This window comes from Miniopterus natalensis, chromosome 5 (assembly GCF_054644295.1).
Source record: "Miniopterus natalensis isolate mMinNat1 chromosome 5, mMinNat1.hap1, whole genome shotgun sequence".
In the NCBI taxonomy this organism is placed as follows: domain Eukaryota; kingdom Metazoa; phylum Chordata; class Mammalia; order Chiroptera; family Miniopteridae; genus Miniopterus; species Miniopterus natalensis.
This window is the reverse complement of record NC_142085.1, coordinates 16098617-16116287: the sequence shown is the minus strand read 5'-3', so window position 1 is coordinate 16116287 and position 17671 is coordinate 16098617. Positions and strand designations below refer to the sequence as shown.

Here is a 17671-nt window from a genome sequence, read left to right as displayed (position 1 = left end):
CAAACCACAGCTGGAAGAGCACTGAGAGTCAGATATCTCTCCTTTTTTATTTTTTATTTATTTATTTAACAATTCAGCCACCAGCCAGACTTTATTTTTATTTTTTTTTTAATATATCTTTATTGATTTCAGAGAGAGGAAAGGAGAGGGAGAGAGAGATAGAAACATCAATGATGAGAGAGTCATTGATCGAGCCTGCAACCCGGGCATGTGCCCTGACCAAGAATCGAACCCCGATCGCCTGGATCCCAGGTCGACACTCAACCGCTGAGCCACACCCGGCCGGGCCTTATCTCTCCTTTTTTAAATTTACCTTTATTGTTGAAAGAATTACAGGTGTCCCCCTTTTCCCCCCACTGATCCCCTCCACCCCACATCTGCTCCACCCCCAGGCCTTCCCCATACTATTGTCTGTGTCCATGGGTTATGCATATATGCATATAAGTTCTTTGATTAATCTCTCCCAACCCACCCCCCTACCCCCACCTTCCCTCTGAGATCCCTCGGTCTGTTCCACGCTTCTATGTCTCTGGATCTATTTTGCCCATCGGTTTATTTTGTTCATTATATTCAACATATGAGTGAGATCCTGTGGTACTTGTCTTTCTCTGACTGGCTTATTTTGCTTAGCATAATACTTTACAGTTTCCTCCGTGCTGTGCCAAAGGATAAAAGATCCTTCCTCTTTACAGCTGCATAGTATTCCATGGTGTGAATGTCCCACAGCTTTTTTACCCACTCATCTACTGATGGGCACTTGGGCTGTTTCCAGATCTTAGCTATTGTAAAATGCACTGCTATGAACATAGGGGTGCATAAGTTCTTTCTGATTGCTGTTTCAGGATTCTTAGGATATATTCCCAGAAGTGGGATCACTGGGTCAAATGGCAGTTCCATTTTTAATTTTTTGAGGAAACTCCACACTGTTTTCCATAGAGGCTGCACCAGTCTGCATTCCCACCAGCAGTGCACCAGGGTTCCCTTTTCTCCACACCCTCCCCAGCACTTGTCCTTTGTTGATTTATTGATGGCAGCCATTCTGGCAGGTGTGAGCAATCTTGAGAAAGAAGAACAAAGTTGGAGGGATCACAATTCCAGATATCAAGTTATACTACAGGTATATCTCTTGAATCAACGGTAGAGGTCTTCGGGACACACCCAGAGCAACCTGCGGTGGCAGGTGTTCAGCATGGCCTCAGGCACCGGGCTGTCTCCATGACTACCACCGTGAATTAATCACAGCCTTTCTCTTCATCCTGCCCCCCCAAAAGCCACACCCCGTCTGGCCCTCCCCCTACACCACCTGCCCTTCTCTGAGCCCATCAGGCAAACTAAGGCAGTGTGCTGAAGAGAGGGTCCCAAAAGGGAACCCAGGTTCTAAACCCACTGGCTCTGCCACCAACTTGCTGGGTGACTTCTGGGCTCCAGGTAGACTCCTGGGTTTTGAGTCCCAGCTCTCCACTGACTAGGCTTATGTACTTAGGATCATTCTATGTCCTCTTTGTGTCGCAGTTTCTTCATCTCAAAGGTTGTGTGGGGATTAAACAGGTCAATAGCTATACAGCGCTTGGAATGCCGCCTGGCACAGAGTAAGGGCTCAATCAGGGTTACCAAGTGTCATTGTGACGATGAGGGTGGGGTGCCCAGTGGTCTCAGAGGCCCCGCCAGCTCTGGCATTCTCTGACCTTGGGATTCTGCCTGTACTACCATATTTGTCTGCATTTCTTATTATGTCGCCATTATTTAAGTAATCCAGGCATTTCAAATCCAGGTGACTTCTTGACCTTGGGCCTCCTTGACTTACCCTTTCTTACAACATCCATTGGGAGCACTTGAGCCCCCACCCACATGATGTGAAAAGTACAGAGCCTTCCCAGCATCTCTGAGGGCTAGGACGGAGGTTCCTCCAAGTCTGTCCTTATGAAGCCCTCTGCCCTGTGGTGCTCTGCTCTCAAGCTTCACCAGGTCCACATCTGTGTGGCCAACTTTCCTCCAGATTCAGGCATACAGCAGGAAACTACAGCACAGAGCAGGAAGCAACTTCAACATCAAGGTGAAACAATAGGAGTCTAGGTAAATAACCCTTGGTACACACACAGTGAAACACTGTGCAGCTGCAAAAAAAAAAAAAATCATGCCAAAGCTCTTGCTGCTCATGGAATGATAACTAAGTAAATACAAAGCCGGGTGCAGGATACTGTGAATGACATGTTTGTGAAAGAAAAAGGGAGATGGGGGAAGGGAAATTATGTTTATATACATTTGCTGTATATACACAGACTATCTCTGGGAAGCCACATAAGAAACTGGTGGTGGCAACCTTTGTGGCTGGGGACAGAAGTGGAGGGAGATTTTCATTGCATACACCTTCATATGCTTAAAATTTTGAAATATGCAAATATACTACCTACTTACAAAAAATAACAATTTCTTAAGAAATCAAGATGAGACTTAATCTGGCCTAGAACTTTCTTTGCTGGTCCTCACCCAAAGAGGGCCCTGCCTATGCCCTCTCTGCCCAAATGACTCAGAGATGCCGGTTTCCTCAGCATCTTATATTATGCAAATTCTCTTTCTTGACATCATCTTCACCCATTCAGGCCATGCCTTTCTCACCCAAAGGCTCCATTGCTGTGTTTATCGCCCAAGAGAACCACTTCCCCAAGAGGAAACATACCACGTTCCTAGAAAGCAGAAAGGGTGGCAGCATCTTCAGTATTAACAGGCCCTTTTGTATTTCTCCCACGTGTTTCCACACCAGCCTGCCATCTGCACATGGAGTTTCTTGAGGACAGAAACCTACCTTATTCATCCTTTATCACCAGCACCATAGGTGCTCGCATGCATACCACACCAAGTCCCCGAGGCACCCTAGCATCCTAAGGACAGAGCCTCCAACTTATTCACATCTGTTCCTCCCTCAATGCCTGGCACAGGATGGCTCACGCAGAGGACGCCCCGTAAATGTCTAATTGAATTGGTTTGGTGAGGTAAGTGTGTGGCCACAGACAGAGAAGAAGGGACTGATCTGGAGCAGGAAGGCAGTTACTGTATATTAATAACAGCTCACATTTGTTGAGCATTTTACTAAGTGACATGTGCTCCTCTAAATGCTTTTTGTATATTAACTCATTTAATCTTCAAACCAACCCTACCAATCCTACCAATAAGCCTATTATTATCTCGTTGTACAGATAAGGAAACAGAAGCACAGAAATTAAGGAACTTGCCCAACATCACAGCCAACAACTGGCCAATCTAGGATTTGAACCCAGTCTGATCGCAGAATATATGTTCCCAACTATTTAAACTATCTCATATGACTAAGTATAAAGCATATGCTATCCAGTGAAAGGCTGGCCTGGCCACCACACAAATGAGATGGAAGTGCCCAGCTCAGCCAGAGCCTGGAACTGAAAAGTAGGAAAAAACCTTAGGGAGCCTCCCTCTCCAGAGATTTTTTAAGGAAAGGGGAGACCACTCTCAGTCGAGACCTGCTTGGAGGCAGGGGGCTGGACAAGATCACTTTCCAAGGTCTTCATCATCTTCTGATTCTTGCCTGAGCTGAGAGTCCTGAGGGCAGAAGTCTATGTTTAGGGGACCCTCAATGGGTATAGCTTGAAGCAGCCACCAGTGCCATAGGTTAAGGTAGGGAGCAACACAGCTCCTGAAGAAAGACAGATGCTGGTCTGACCCCAAGTCCCTTCCTAGCTGTCAGAGGCCCCAACGAGGCTGCCAGGAAGCAGACAGGGGGCGGGAGAAGATTGACCTCCAACTCCCAAACCACCAACCCTGGCCCAGAGAGGCTCAACTCCCTTCCCCACTGCCCATCCTCCCAGATGTGTGTTCACAGAAGTCCCAGCCCAAGCAGTGTGCCCCATGTCCCCTTGGGGTACAACCCTTAGCTTTGATGTGTACCAGTGAGTGCACACCCCAGGAAGTCCATCTGCACATTCATCTTCATTTCACAGGTTTTCACTGAGCTTGCTAAGCTCAAGCCCCATGTGAGGCACCAGGGACGCAGGCCCACTTAGAAGTCACCCATCTAGTGGAGAAAGTGGCACCTGAACACAGAAGCACAATAAAGGTGCCTGTCAGTTAGACAGCAAGAAAGGGCATATGTGAGCCCAATGGATGCAGGAGTCAGCAAAGGCTTCTTAAAGGAGATAATGTTTAAAATGAACCTTGAAAGAAAAGTAAATGACGACGGTAGGGCGGGGGGGGGGGGTTAGCTTTCCAGGCAGCAGCTGAGCCCATCTAATTTGTGCAGCAGCCAGGCCAACCTTTCTTGGAATAGCATATGCTTCGTATTGTGGGAGACTGCGGGCCAACTGGGAGGGTAGGTCATCCGGGGTGACTGGCTTGTGGAGCCCAAGAGTAATAGCCACAGACAAGACTAGGAGGAGACAAGAGCATAAGGCTGGGAGCCACATAGGCCCCTACAGAGTCCTGGGCTTTCACTGCAAGAGTCAGAGAACCATGGAGGGGTAGTAAGCAAGGGACATGTCCTCATTTCTGGCTTAGAAAGTCCATCCTGGCAGGGAAAAGAAGGATCCAAAGAGGGGAACCCTGGGCATTGTCAGTCACCCTCATGGCCTGTGGGCCCCTCCTGTCTTCATACCTCTGTCTACAGGTGTTTGAACCACGTTTCACCCACAGGCGTGTTAAGGGAAAGGAAAGGAAGAGGGCCCCGCAGATGGCTGGTCTGGACACTGTCCTAGGCCCTAGTGGTGTACAATTCTGGGTCTAGCTGGTCCCCACTGGTACAGCTGTAACCCCAACAGAGGCTCAGAGGAGAGCAAGAGAGAACTTTTCATAGGGGATGTGGGACTGGAAAATAAGGTTAGAGATTGAAGGTGACAGCAAATACTTAGTAGTTAGCATATGCTAGGCACAGTCTCAAGGCTTTATACTTATTAATCCTATGGAGTAAGTTCTATTACTGCCCCCATTTCACAGAACAAAGCAAGTAAAGCACAGAGGAATCCCAATGTCTATCATGGGGATTCAAATCCAGTTTGGTTCCTTTTATTTTTTCAATAAATACTTATGTGCCAGGCACTGTCTAGGCACTTAGGACACAATGGTGGATAAAGAGTGGATTTCAATAGTCCATGTTGTCAGCACTATGCTGTGCTACCTCCCCGGTGGGATGAACAGAAGCAGAGTCAGTCCTATGCTTGGAGAGGATGCTCCGTGCCCCAGGGCATTATTGGCCTAGTTGCCAAAGAGAAAGAACAGCCACTTTGCTGAGAAGCTGGTGGGCTCTAGGGCTCATTACCTCCTCTCTAACAGGCTACTGGACAGAGGACCCTGGGCTCAGGCCCTGTGGCACCCTCACCACCGCCCCTCCCAGAGTCTCTGTAGGCTTTACCCTCTCTCTTTGAAGCCACTGGGGAAGGGCAGGGGTGAGAAGGGCAAAGGGCAGTCTGCCAGGCAAACATTGCAGAGGAAACGGGAGACTCAGTTTCTCCCTCCCCCAGCCTGCTCCTGACCCTGCAGTTCAGGGGCCTCTCTCAGGCCTGGGGACCAGAGCAAGAAGGCAGGGGAAATGGCAGGACACTGGGGCAACTGGGCTGCTCTCCTGCCTGGGTGGTCAGCAGCTACCTCTGCAATAACTACTCAGCCGCAGGCTGCTAAAGCCAGAGCACTGGAGAGAGGACTCTGGTGTTGCAATCTTGCACCAGCTGCTCCAGACAGGCTGGCTGAAGGCCAGGCCAGCCTCCAGGGCGTGGACAGGGTAGGCCTGTATGTTGAAGGTATCTTTGGGGGTTTTCCTGAGTTCACAGTCAAAGGGCAAGAAAGACATTGTCTGACTTGTGTTGCTGCTGCAGGTGCTTCAGAGCCCCTGCCCTTTTCCCATAAAGTTCCTTTCTTCCCTCCCTTTCCTCAAGAACCTCCCTGAAATGCTGCCTCCTTCAAGAAGCCTTCCTGGACTGACAGAAATTAATTCTTCTCCTTGTCTCTGATCCATGTCCTAATGCATAGACTGACTCAGGGCTGCTCCAGCAATTTCCTCAAACTGTCATCTAACTCGGGGAGTACAATCCTCTACCCATGTGCAGGCCCAGCCCTCCTGACACATGGTCAAATTTCTTTGACATCTGATCTTTTAGCTTCAAATATATGTGAGCTTTGCATTCTACTCCAGAGTACAGCCATATCTTATCATATTTTTAACATGTCTTAAGTTGCTTACAAGGTGAACCATAATTTTTCTCCTAAAATCTTCTAGGAAACTGATGCTCCATGAAGATGTCCCATGTTTAAATTAACCTGTAACTTTTTAAACCACTTGGACTTCTGCATCAACATCCTGTATACCACAACTAGAGGACCGATAAGGCAATAAACTTCAGCTGGAAGGACACAAGAGCTTCTTGCTAGTAGAGAGACCCAAAGCCCTGTGGTCCTTAGGGGCAGCCAGGCAGGTGTGCAGTTGGAGCCCCCTCTGCTGTAGCCTCTGTTAACAGGGTACTATTGAAATACCATCTTTCTATGGGTCCACTGATGTGACTGTAGTTAGGAAGCAATTATCCACTACAGTGGATCTCAAACTTGGCTGTAAATTAGAATCACTTGAGGGTTTTCTAACACTCCTGATGCTCAGGCCAAATCTATATCAATTAAACCAGCATCTCTAAGAATGAAATCCAGTCACTGGTAGTTTTCAAGGCTCCCAACGATTCCAATATGAGCTGAGTTTGAGAACCAGTAATCTAGGCCAACCCCTTTATAATGCAGATGGAGAGGCTGAGAAGCAAGGAGGAAAAGCAATGGCCCAAGGTCACGTGCATGGCAGTGGCTGAACCCAAGTTTTCCAGTGCTCAAGGCAGGCCTCATTCTGCTGTACCCCCGCCCCGCCATGCTCCATGCTGCTGTGGGAACCGAGCTAGCTGACCAACTGCTACTGCCTCGTGAACCTTGGAGTTCTGGACTCCAGGCTGGCTCAGAAGAAGAGCTTCAGGACAGACCGATAGAGCTCCTTCACCCCAATATGCCCCCATTCAAGCAGCTCCCGAGACTGGACGCCTGAGGGCAGAGCCCCACCTGGAGATTCACCAGGCATGGACAACACCCTGGAATAACAGGAGCTAAGGGAGACTGGGGGCAGGTGGGGCTTATAGCAGGGACACCAAGGGGAGATGTACCATAGTCACAGGCAAAAAAGCTTCCCTGACCCCACCCTTGGGAGTCCTGGGACTCTTCACTCCCTCCACTCCCCATCCTCCAAACGACCACTGACCCCTCCCCTCCACCTCACTGCCCTCATTCCTGAGGGGGAGCTGACAGAAATGCCTGAGAGCTGTCGTAACCGTAACTGGCTTCCTTCTGGGGTCTGGCTGGTCTTGATAGGTCCATCCAGGGGGCTCCCCACAGGGCCATGTCCAGGCTGTCCTGTCTATGGGGCACACACACTAAACAGAACCTCTGGAGTCAGAAAAGGAGGCATCCCAAGGGTTCTTAGCCATTGGATGCAGGCTCCAGGGTGAGGACATTTCCAGTGAGGGCTGAGAGGAAGAGGGGGCGCCAGGGTTCAGAGCCATCCATGGCCCCTGTGGGGGTGTTGAAGGGGAAGGAAAAGGGGCTGATGGGGAGTAGACCTTTCTGTCCCCTTCCCCTCCTATCTTCTAATCCAGTGCTTCTCAATGTTTGCAGCAAAAAGAAGCACCTGGGGAAGTTCTTAAAATGCTGATGTCTGGGCTCCACTCCCAGGGAGTTCAATTTAACTGTTTAACTGTGAGGAGAGGCGACAGGACATTGTCAGCTCTTTGCTGGTGATTCTAACATGCAGCCAGGAGCGAGAAGCCCTGCCCGACGGAAGCATGCAGAGGAGGATGGGTTCTGTGGCTGGGCAGAGGGCCAGGCAGGGGAAGTCCTCCATTCCTGGGGCGGTGGGGCAGGTAATGTACCCTGAGACTCCTCCTTCAAGTCCATCATCAACACGATGCAGTAAAAAGCCGTGGTTAGGTCACAGGCAGATACTGGTCCTCGCGCTCCCCTTTCCTTGTCTTGGGCAAATTATCTGGCTCCTCAATTTCTTCATCCATAAAATGGACAGAATAGATGCCACCTGGGAGGTATCTCTGATGATTAAGTAATTAAGTCTATGCAGTCCTGAGCATATAGTAAGCAATCAGTAAAAGGTAGCCTTTTTATTATAAAAAATAAAAGGCAATTTGCATACCCATGTTCATAGCAGCATTATCCGCAATAGCTAAACGTGGAAGCGATCCAGTGCCCACCGACAGATGGGTGAGTAAGCAACATGGGGTACGCACGTGCAGTAGAATGTCATTCGGCCCTGAAAGGAAGGACTTCGGACATGCACCACATGGAAGCCCTGGAGGACATTACGCTAAGTGAAATAAATATTGTATAATTCCACCTCTACGAGGTACTTGGCATGATCGATATTGCAGAGACAGGAAGTAGAATGGTGGTGCCGGGGCAGGGAGGAGAGGGGAACGGAGAGTTCCTGCTTAATGGGTACAGAGTTTCCATTTTTCAAGATGAAAAGGGTTCTGGAGGTGGATGGTAGTGATGGTTACATAATGTCCTGAACGTATTTAATACAGATGACGTATACATTTAAAAATGGTTAAGATGGTAAATTTTATGCATATTTCACCACAATAAAAAAATGTGGAAAAAAGTAAAATCAGAGCCAGAATTGGTGATGCAGCTGACCTCTGGCCTGAGCAAGGCTGTTCCAGGGAGTGGTGGACACACAGCCCTGCCTTCAGGCCTCCCCTTCTGAGACAGATGCAGCAGCACATGTGCACAGTGAATGAACTCAGGACTTATGCCGATAATAAACAGGAAATAATAGATAGGTTTAAATATTTAAACAGTATGCAGGCTTCAGAGTGAGGCCATTACGGAGACAGTGGGGGCTGGGGGGTGGGGTGGGGGGGCAGCAGGCATAAGGAGAATACAAACCTCACTAGAAAACGGAGGTTGAAGCTGCCCAAACATGTGTTTCGAGAGCACAGGGGAAGAGAGGGACAGCTAGGGAGGGGGAAACCCCTGTCCGGGCCCCAGGGCGTATGCCAGAAGCCCGGCCCTGCGGTCCTTCCTTCCACGGGAGATCCTTGTTTACCCTGTAGGCTGGAAGAGAATGTTATCAAATTATGACTCGTTATTCTAAATTACTGTCTCCAGTGGGGAAGGCAAGCAGGCAGGGAGCCTGGAAAGGGGAAACAAGTTATTTTCCAGGACATTGTTTGTTTGTTCATTCTCCAGCTCCCTCTGTCCCCAAGCCCTTTCCCTCCCTTTCTGCCTTCCCCTGTCCTGGCCTCTCCCTCCCTCCTTCCTGGGCTCTGCTCCCTCCCTGCACCAGCTCCCAGGGCAGATTCCAGGGCTGAGGGAGTGGAGCAGGCACTTTTTAGTCTCAGCAGGTCACCATGGGTAGGACCACAAGGAATATCCTGTCACCCAGGGCTACCTGATGCCCCCAAAAGAATTTTTCCCACTCTTCCCACCTCCCCACCAGAGAAAGCAAATACTACAATCCCTCTATTTCTAGATGTCAGGTCATTTGATTGACTAGGACTCTGTCTCTAACTTGCTACATCATTTTGGGCAAGTCCCTTGTCCTCTCTGGAGCTGAGAGTTCATTCCAGAAAGAAAAACCCCTCTGTCTGCCCTCTCCTGCCTCCCAGGATGGGTGTGAGAACAAGGGGTGATTCCACCAGTCAGAGACCCTCAAATTTAGGAGCCTGGAGGCCACAGGCAGATGACATGCACAGGACTTCAGGGATGGGGCAGTTGGGCTGTGGAATGGACCTGTATCTTGCCCCTCCCCCACCAGACACCCTAAGACCAACCTGGCCTGGAAGCCACAAGCTGGCCGCCCTGCTAAGGGTCATCCCATCCATTCCCCTGCCCCCACTCAAGCCTGCACAGTTTCACTTACACACACACACTCACACACAGTTGTGCACAAAGCACATACCACATGGTCATGAATACCCATGTCAGGTAATATCTAGTTTACATTCTTTTATTATTAATACCTTTAACTTTAATAAAACCATCCTGAAACTGTCAGATACAAATTTCACAGAAATTGCCACCAGCCAGGAAGGACGGTATTGAGGGAGTGTTGTAACTGCCCTTTCCTGGCCCCTAGTCTTCTCACCACCCCTACCTGCCCTCCAACCCCCAGTCCTACACACCTCCACCTAAAGACAGTCTTTCTGAGGTGCCTACAATGGCTTCTGTGGAACCAGCAGGGCCAGAGTGAAGGGAAAGAGGAAGCTTAGCCTCGCTGGCCCCTAGCCTCTCCCTTCTGCCCATCCTAGCCCCAAGGAGGGAGGTGCAAAGGAAGTACTTTAGCTCTAGAGTGATGAAGCCATACAGTTAGAGATGACTTTAGAGACTCCCAGTCCAACCTTTCACTCAGGTGAGGTCACTGGAGTCCAGAGGAGTCCAGGCCATGCCCCAGGTCACAAGGCTAGGCAGAGGCAGACTAGGCCTCCTAACTCGACTCATCAGCAGTGACTCCCCAGGCTTTCTTCAGCTGTCTCCTTCCTCCCTCTTCCACTACCACTGCCTTAGTTATTTCAGGCTGCTAGAACAAAATACCAAAAACAACAGACATTTCCCACAGTTCTGGAGGCTGGACAGTCCAAGATCAAGGTGCCAAAAGATTTGGTTCTTGCCGATGGACCACTTCCTGACTTACAGATGGCCTGATTCTTTTTTTTTGTTCGTTTGTTTAAAATATTAAAGATATCCCTTTTTCTCCCCAGTGACCCATTCCACCCGGTCCCACCCCCCTCCCCAGTCCCTCTCCCCACCATTGTCTATGTCCTTGGGTTGTGCATATATGCATATAAATTCTTTGGTTACTCTCTCCCCCTCTATCCACCCGCCCTCCTCCATCCCTCTGACATTCGTCAGTCTCATCTATGCTTCCATGTCATTGAATCTATTCTGTTCATCAGTTTATTAAGGTCATTAGATTCCACATATGAGTGAGATCATGTGATGTTTGGCTTTCTCTGCCTGGCTTATTTCACTCAGCATAATACTCTCCAGGTCCCTCCATGCTGTCCCAAAGGGTATGAGATCCTTCTTCTTTACAGCTGCATAGTATTCCATGGTGTGAATGTTCAACAGCTTTTTATCCACTCAGCTAGTTATGGGCACTTGGGCTGTTTCTAGATCTTAGCTATTGTAAACTGTGCTGCAATGAATATAGGGGTGCATATATTCTTTCTGATTAGTGTTTCAGGATTCTTAGGATATATTCCTAGAAGTGGGATCACTAGGTCAAAAGGCAGCTCCAGCCCGGCCGGGCGTGGCTCAGCGGTTGAGCATCGACCTAGGATCCAGGCAATTGGGGTTCGATTCCCGGTCAGGGCACATGCCCGGGTTGCGGGCTCAATCAATGACTCTCTCATCATTGATGTTTCCATCTTTCTCTCTCCCTCTCCTTTCCTCTCTCTGAAATAAATAAAGTTATATTAAAAAAAAAAAGGCAGCTCCATTTTTAATTTTTTGAGGAACCTCCATACTGTTTTCCATAGTGGTTGCACCAGTCTGCATTCCCACCAGCAGTGTACTTGGGTTCCCTGGCCCCATTCTTACTGTGTCCTCACAGGGCAGAAAGAGAAAGTTCTGGTGTCTCTTCCTCTTCTTATAAGGGCCCTAATCTTATCATTGGGGCTCCACCCTCATGACTCATCTAAACCTAATCATCTCCCAAAGGCTCCCACCACCTAATACCATCACATTGGGAGTTAGAGCTCCAACATGTAAATTGGGGGGGGGGGGGGGCATCACAAACATTCAGTCCCTGATAACCACTCTGTGGCCTTTCTAGGACTCTAAGGAAAACCATCCCAAATAATAGAGCTCCCAGGGCCCCTGCTGACAGGTCCCTAAGGTAGCCCCCTCTCACCTAGATGCCATCCCTGATCTGGGTGCCAAGTGATCTCCTGACCTTCTGATAACACCCACAGCAACCCAGATAGGGCTTGGGATTTATGGGAGGACCTGGGGATCACCTGTGGATTCATATCAAGCCTCTCAGCAGAGTTCCTTCCATATCCGACAGCCAGATCATGGTCTACCCTCAGCCCATCACAGCTGGTGACTCCCCAGACATAATTTTTTATGAGAAACCAAGGCTCAGCAACGTGAATGCTCTGACCCAAGTTTAGCCAGCTGGTCAGTAGCAACTCTAGAGCCCCCTGTCTTCCACTCTGTGCTGGATGCCATGATACACTGTTCAGACTTCATTTCAGGATTAAGGACTTCTTTTTCCAGCTGCTGAGAATGCTGCGGGCAGAAGGCCCTGAGCTGTCAACCCGTGGAGACTTCCTGGCTGAAGAGGAGGTGACCTGCCCACATCTAATGGCTGATTTTCATGGGAATATAAGAAAGTGGCCCTCCTTGGGGGTGGGGGGGCAGATGCAGGGTGGAAGGGTTCAAGGGGGAAAAAGGGGGACATGTGTAATACTTTCAACAATGAAGATAAATTTTTTAAAAAGGGGCACTCCTGTCCCCACTTGAGACAACCCTGAAATCCTGACAAAAGAGAAGTGGCAGACCCTGGAAGAGGGGGCCTTTGATTAGGAGAGGAGGGAGGACTCCTGAAGAGGAACATGGTGGAGGTAAAGAAGGGAAGGAAAATAAACACGGGGTAGGTTTTGAGAACCTGTGTAGGAAAAGAGGGGAGGGGAAGCAGGAAAGGTAGGGGATACCACATCATGGAAGGCCCATCTGTCAGGCTGTGCAGTTAGAGTTAGGGCTTTAGTCCTCTTGGCCAGCAGCAGTTATGACTTTAGTCTTCCAGGAGCTTCTTTAAAATGCAAATTCAGAGGCCAGCTGTGGGGGATGAGATGCCATTGAGCAGGAAAGTGACCAGGGATATTTAGAAAAATTAGACAGAGACAGTAGAGCAGCTTAGAGATAGAGAAACTGAAGGCAATGGGGAAACTGACATATAGGAAGATGGTGGAAATTAAAATGGTAAGGAAGAGAAGGAAATCATGAGGTTACTTTGAAATCCGTGAAATTTATGAAAACTTTGGGAATTAGATGGGGGGGCAGTCAATGGTGATACTGAGTCACAGAAAGATGGACAGTATTGATGACACTTATCAGGAAGGTGGTGGCCTTACTTAGACACGGTGCACATTTAAGCTCCTTCAGAAGAACCGAATAGGAATTTCTGTAGACAGTCAGAGGTTGGAGTGCAAAGGAGTGTTGCTATGGATTTTAGATTTCCCAGCTTCAAGGTGAGAGTGGAGGAGTAAACGTGGGTAAGATCTCTAAAGGGGAGCAGAGTGGGGAGGAAGCTAAAGACTGAACGCTATCACTCTGGATTACAAGGACGGGAGTGTTCGTAGAATCAGAATTCTAGAACCAGATGGGACTCCTTACAGATGAAGAAACAGACCCAGAAAGCGCATCTGACTTCAGGTTGCCTGATGGGTGGTTTTGAGTCTGCAGCTCTTTCCTTTTGCTTTGTATGTGTCCCCATGTGTGTACTGGGGACAGCATCTGCCTAGGGTGTTATTTTTTACCCATTAGCAAAAATGTGCCAATAGTTCCAAAGTGCTCTAAAGGTTAAAATCCTCTCCTTATGCAAGAATTTAATTCGGGCACCAGAAGAAAGAAATCTGATGAGTTTCTCAGCCTGACAGGGACATAAGGACCCTTTTAGAAAAGGCATCCAGCTCTCTGCCGAAGTGCCCAGCCACAGCCAGGGCTTGCTTAGTTTGGAGGAAACTGAGCTGAGCAGCTCTCACTGGCTCCAACCACTGGGTGAAGGGGGGGCAGGGTTAATGTCAGCCAGGCACTGGGGGTCCTGACCAGGGTCCACTCACTTGGAGGGGATTCTGGCCTGGGCCTAAGGAACGCACACAAAGGGCACAGCAGGCTTTCTCTCCTTCAGCAATTTTGTTTGGGGCCTTGTTCCTCTGGCCTCAGTTTCCTGAAAAGTTTTGGGTTCTGAAGGCCCCTAAAACTGCCTCTCACCAATTTCATTTGTTGTTGTTTTTGTACACACACACCCCCCCCCCCGCCTTTCAATATTAGGGCAACAACATGCCCTCGTGATCCAGTATAGAAATGAAACAGTTTTGTTTTACAATTAATCTGTTATATGATACATTTAGATTTTATGTACTTCTACTGCATGTGTTTTACTTTACTATTTAAAAAAAATTTTTTTTTAACAGGGCAGGTTGGGAGAAAGCAAATAAATCCCAGGGTCATCATCTAGTTTACAAAATGTTTCTTTGTGAGACAAGAGCTTTCACCCCTAGAGATTCCCCCCTACACACATCCCTTGCATGTAATCATTTGTTTACAAAAGGCATGTAGTAGCTACTCAACTGATACTTGCAGGTGAAATGAATCAATGAACAAACGAGGGGATAAGATGAATAACTTGGACAGAGAGCTCTAGTGAGGAAAAGAAGCAACCCTGAAAAATCGATGAAAAACACTGAATTAGCAAGGGCTCTAGACACACCACAATTGTTTCCTGGTCCATTGCGTCAAACATGGCACACCTGTAGAGAGGCCACCACAAAGCAGGGGTTCTCTGTCCAAGGTCTCCTCACCCACCCCCATTCATACCTGCTTGGAGGCAGCAGCCCAACAAGCAGGAACTGCCCTTTTTAAAAGGTCATGGGAAACCAAGGTGAGCAACCAGGCAAGCCCAAAACAATCAGTCCTGCTGATTCTCCCCAATATTCTCCCCCAATTGAGGTACTGTTCCTTCCTATCTGCACATAGCCAGCTGGGGAGGAGGGGCAGAGGCTGCAAATGAAACCAGACCCTTCCTGGGAGGCTCCCAGCCTCAGCTCCCAGCCCAGTCAGGGCAGGCCACATGTTGTTATGGTTGCTTCCACCAGCTGGGAATGAGCAGGGGGTTTTGTAAGGAAACCACATTAATTAGGAGAAAGCAAACCTGACAGTCACTCACTCTGCCAGTCCTTTCTCCTGGTTTCTCTAGCAGCTCCCTCCCATCATGGTTTCTACCAGATCAGCTCCCTCCACCTTCCTGCGCCTTTTCATTGCCTCCGCTCATTCACGGTGAACATCTGTGTGGCTCTTGGCTCTGACCCACTCTTCCTGGGCGAGGTGGGAGGAAGGCTGGAAGAGCACATTCATCCACAGCTGGGACCAAAGTTCCTCAGCCCCGAAGCCATAGACAGGCTGACCCGCCCATGGCCTCCTAACTCTTGCCTTTGCTCTGGCGTGAGCAGACTGTCCTGTTGGCCGGAATCAAGTCACTAAACTAGATCATTTCTGCTGGGAGTTTAAGTTTTTCTTGGCAAAATGAACATTTCTGGGTTTGTGACTGTTACCCTGAACATCTTCATTTGGACAGGTTACTTGGGACTTGAGTTACTTACTTCCCAATTTAAGATACGGTCCAGGATGAGGGGTAGATGAAAAAAGGATTTGTGTGGAAATGTGTGGAAACAGGGAGGATGGGCTCCTCAGGAGATGGGGTGGAAAGAAAATTTTGTCAGGGTGAGAAGTGGTTCGTCAGCCTCCCTTCTCTCATAGATGTGCATACAGTGTCACTGCTGCTCTCCATGCTCCAGGATTGCTCCTGGAACTGGAAATAGTTCTTCCCATGCAGGACAGTGACTGCTAACAGCCCCAGAAACTCTGGCTCTTGAGAGGCACTTCGAGCTGGCCAGGGAGCTCAGTTGGTTAGTGCATCGTCCAATATACCAAGGTTGAAGATTTGATCCCCATCAGGGCACATAAAAGAAACAACTAAGAAATGCATAAATTAGTGGAACAGATCTCCCTTCCTCCCTCCCTCCCTCCCTCCCTTCCTTCCTCTATCTCTAAAATCAATAAATAAAAAAGTTTTAAACAAGGAAAGGCCCTTAAATTGGGTGGCAGCTATCATTTGCAGCCCCCAGAAAAGAGCCCTCACTCCCTCTTCCACAACACAGTTGTATTAAAAAAAAAAAAATCCACAACATACCCAACGGGGGAAAGGGGTATATGAAACACAATGATGACATAGAAGATGCTGTTTTTGGAACAGGGAGGTAGGTCTTATAAAATACATTCAAATTAAAAGCAGCCTAAATGCCTAGCAATTGGGGATTGGTTGAGTAAGTTATGGCACCTCCAGACAGTGAAATAGTATACAGCCACTACAAATGGGACTAAAGGACCAATGGAACCAAATAGAAATTTCAGAAACAGATCCACACCAGATAAAATGCAATGGGGGGAAGTATAATATTCTTAATAAATGATGTTCCTGTGTCAGATATCTCTAAGGAAAAAGAATGCATCTTAATCCCAATCTCAGGCCATACAATAAAACAATTCCAGATGAGTTTAGATCAAATATGAGAGGTAAAACAATAAAGCTTTTGGAAGAAAACATAGAAGAACATCTTCATGAGCTTGAAGAGAGAAAATATTTAAATAAGAAACCAAAAATGCCAACCATAAAGGAGAAAACCTTATAAATTGTACTATATTAAAATTTAAAATACTGCTTATTAAAAAATATACTGCAGACGAATGAAAAGGCTACCCACAGAAAGGGAGATGACATTTGCAGCACATATATCCAACAAAGGACAAGTATCCAGAATATATAAAGAACTTCCACAAATCAATAAGAGAAAAACAGGCAACCCAATATGAAATGGCCCAAAGACTTGAACAAACATTTTAAAAAGAGGATATCTAAATGGCTTATAAAGTGATTCACCTTTTTTAGTCATAAGAGAAGCATAAATTAAATACACAATGAGAGCTTATACATATTCACCAGAATGGCCAAGATAAAAAGTACAAAAAAGATCATAATACAAAAATACAAAAAAAATACTGATAAAGATGTAGAGCAACTGGAACTCTCATATACAGATGGTACCAGAGTAAACTGGTACAATTACTATGGAAAACAGTTAGGCAGTATCTACTAAAGCTGAGTATATACATACCCTATAACCCAACAGTTCCACTCCTGGATATATTCCTGAGACAGGTTTGTTCTTGTGCTTACCAAAAATCATATAGAAGAATGTTCATCACAACAGTATTTATAATAGTCCCAACCAGAAAGTATCCAATCCTATCAACAAAAGAAAGAATAAATAAATTGTGGTATAATCACAGTGGAACAGTATACAGCAATCAGAATGAACGAATGATAGCTATATATAATAATATGGATGAATCTCATAAATATGGTGAGCAGATGAAAGCAGACACAAAGAGTACATGCTATGAAAGACTCTATTTATATAAAGATCAGATGCAGGGAAAAGTAATTTATAGTGCTAAAAGTCAAAATAATGATTACCTTTGGGGTAGGTGTAGTGTCTGAAAGGGGACATCAGGGAATTTTCTGGAGTGTAAGCAATCTTCTACTTGTTGGTGTGGGTAGTGTTTCCCTTTGTGAAAATTTATGAGGCTGTACACTCATAATTTGTGTACTTTCTAATATAGGTTATTCTTTAATTTAAAATAAAATTCAAGGCTAGTCTTCTGAGAAACATCTATCTCACAGAAAATTTTTTTCATGTAGGAACAAATAAATGGATTCATAAAAATAAGATATTACAAAATGAAGAATATGCACAGTATTATTTCATTTGGTAAGTGTAAATAATGCTTATCTCTGAATTATAGATGACACTTATTTTCTTTATATTTT

The 17671-nt window shown here is 47.1% G+C and overlaps 1 protein-coding gene across 3 annotated transcripts in view; it reads right to left on the bottom strand.

Moving 5' to 3' along the window:
• The window catches only part of VEGFA (vascular endothelial growth factor A), a 90882-nt gene that overhangs the window by 71557 nt on the left and 1654 nt on the right, over positions 1 to 17671 (bottom strand). The window contains exons 1-2 of one of the 3 annotated variants that reach the window (XM_087817406.1): positions 17318 to 17378; positions 17018 to 17086 (exon numbers count right to left, since the gene is read on the bottom strand). The gene's annotated coding sequence lies outside the window, so the exon portion shown is untranslated. Of the gene's footprint in view, positions 1 to 17017; positions 17278 to 17317; positions 17379 to 17671 lie in introns of those variants that run through there. The other 2 variants (XM_016212744.2, XM_016212745.2) reach the window with 2 other exon arrangements.